Source organism: Chrysochloris asiatica, unplaced genomic scaffold, assembly GCF_000296735.1.
Source record: "Chrysochloris asiatica unplaced genomic scaffold, ChrAsi1.0 scaffold00056, whole genome shotgun sequence".
Taxonomy (NCBI): domain Eukaryota; kingdom Metazoa; phylum Chordata; class Mammalia; order Afrosoricida; family Chrysochloridae; genus Chrysochloris; species Chrysochloris asiatica.
The window spans coordinates 5,189,144-5,191,857 of record NW_006408574.1 but is presented as its reverse complement, the minus strand read 5'-3'; the positions used below and the strand labels follow the sequence as shown (position 1 = coordinate 5,191,857).

At 45.7% G+C, this 2,714-nt stretch overlaps 1 protein-coding gene across 1 annotated transcript in view; it reads left to right on the top strand.

Moving 5' to 3' along the window:
* The window catches only part of PGM5 (phosphoglucomutase 5), a 210,713-nt gene that overhangs the window by 167,197 nt on the left and 40,802 nt on the right, over positions 1 to 2,714 (top strand). The window lies entirely within an intron of this gene.

Sequence of the window (2,714 nt, the reverse complement as noted above, 5' to 3'; positions counted from 1 at the left end):
TAAGGCAGTGTTCACTGAAAGCTTGTAAAGTAATGAGGGCCCCAAAGAAATAACTCCCAATTCCAATGCGTTAGGGTGAAGGCCAACGGGATACATGCTTTACTCATTTGCATTGGGCCTTGTTTCTTCAAGAGGGTTTGTGGCAATGAAAAGACACATAATGATGTTGTTAGAATATAAATAAGAAACAGAAGCGAACGCAAGTGAAATGTAAATAAGAGATTCATGAGCAGAAGAAGAGAAACTTGGTTGTGTAAGCCATGAGGCCTCACTTGGACTGAACTTCCTGCTTGGCATCCAGGGTCCTGGCAGCCATATTGAAAAGGGAAATACGGTTCGTTACCAAGTTCTCCTGGCCAGAAACAAAGCAAAACAGAACAAGGCAAAAGCAGTTTCTCGGGGATGAAAAGTCTTTCTTGACACTTGGCTCTTGTGGGAACGTCTCGTGTACAGCTTCAGATTGGGCCCCACCATCCCCAACAAGGTCTCTAGAGTGACTTCAAAGTGGGATTGTATGAAATGGTGCCTTAGGATTTGAAAATGAAATGCAGTTTAATAAATTCATTCTGGCACACATGAGTGAACAGAAATAAAGTGGCGTTGATGCGAGTCCAGAATAGATTGGACACCCTTGGAAGGGTCTTTGAACACACGACTTCTTTCTACGAGGCTTTTGATAATGCTGGTATTTATAGTTTTTCTTTTTCTGGCGCAGGTACAAATGTCAAGTGTTGTATCTCTTAGCTAAAAGCATGGTTTGTATCAGCAGTCAGGGTATTTCTTCTGCAGAGGGACAGATAGTAAGTATGATAGGTTTTCTGGGCCAGATGAGCTAAGAATTATTAAATGCTACGAAGGAGAATGCTGAGGCTTTCTGCTCCTGACAAGATCACAGTCTCAGAAACTCTAAGAAGTTCTCCTCGGTCCAGTACCCTCACTGTGAGTTGGAATCAACTTGACAGCAGTGTGTTTATTGTTTGCTTTTAGTTTCAGTTTTAACCCCAAAGCAGCCATAGACAAGATGTCAGTGAATGGCCGTGATCGGGGTAAAACCTGATTTGCAAAGCAGGTGGCAGGCCGTATTACACCCACAGTCTGTAGTTTACCAGCCTCTGGTTTAACCTAAACAATCAAAAAAGGCCTTCTCTTGTTGAAATGAAGGCATGATTTAAAATTCAGTGACAGTGGCCTCCGGGTTTAATTGATCGTAGATGATCATTCACACTGGAAAGCACTCGGCTTATGCAAAGGGTTGTAGATTCTCTCTCTTCACCCGAGGGATGCACAAACCCCCACAAGAATCAGATGCAGGTCTTTGTACATCATGGTGACGTTCAACAAAGGTGGAGCCGGGATGTTCGCAGTACTTAACGGGACCGGGCTTAGGGAACTTTCATGTCCTGTGCAAGAGAGGGCTGTGATGTTCACTCCCCTGGATGGGTCTTGCAAAACCACGCAGGCTTTCTGTCACAACATCGTGGTTGCTTCTCAAGAGAGAAAGAAGATGATATTGGATAGTTCTCAACAGACTGGGGTACACTATTCACTCCTTTACAAGATCTGCCCCCGGCTCCCAGATGTGGATTCGAACCCGTCTTCTGTGAGGCAGCATGCAGCACATTCAGGAAATGGAACATGATTTCACTGTAAAATGGGTGGTTCCGACTCACGCAGAGGGACCTTGGCTCCCAGAAGGTCTCAGTGTTGAAAACCCTGTGGAGCAGCTCTGCATACTTGGACCCCTGATGATTTTGAACGACTCTGTGGAATCTGACAGTAATAGCAACACACGATGATGGTTTGTACTGGCTAACTGGTAACTACCTCTCACTGACCACAAGCGAACCCAAGGGGTCAACTGTAGACTGGTAGCTTCCTGAAACACTTTAAGGCAGTGGGGAAGGTCTTGAGTGACATTGGAAAAGTGGCCCATGTAATCTGAAGTCTGCAGCAGCGGACTTGGGGTCTCAGGCTTGGGGACTGCTTTAGTCTACATAAGGGAAACCCCACAGCCCAAGCACCCAGTTTTATGCCGTGGGTTCCAATGCAGAGAGACAGAGGGAATGAAGACAAACACAGATGACAGCTTCAATGAGCCGCCTGTGGAGACCTGTCTGAGAACGCAGTGGCCTCTCCTCTGGGCTCCATGGTCAGTCTGAACATGACCTGTTGTTCAGCACTTTCTAGAAAGCAGGCAGTTCGGGCATTTGTTAACCCTTAGCTCTCCTTCAGTGAGAGGTGGCTGAGCAGATGTTCTCTGTGCATAGCAATCGGCTGTCCCATGAGGAGTCAAACTTCTCCTTAGAATTTCTGAGACTGTGATCCTCACAGGAGTGGAGAGCTTCGTGTGTTCAGAATTCAGCTCATAAATGTATATAACACACCATTGTTTCTATCATTGTTGTTGTTAAGTGCCGTCGAGTTGGTTTTGACTCACAACGACCCTGTATACAGTTTCCGAGACTTAGCATATGGAGCCCTGGTGTAGCACTGTAGGATGAGCACTGGACTGCAAGGTTGGTTTGAACTGCAAGGTTAGCAGTTCAAACCCATCAGCCGTACCTCAAAAACCCATAAGGTTGCTATGAGTTGGAACTGACTCAATAGCACTTAACAACAAACAAGAACATATATGTATAACACAAACAAGGCATCCTGGTAGCATCGTGGTTTATGATTTGGGCTGCCAACTGGAAGATCAGCAGTTCAAATCC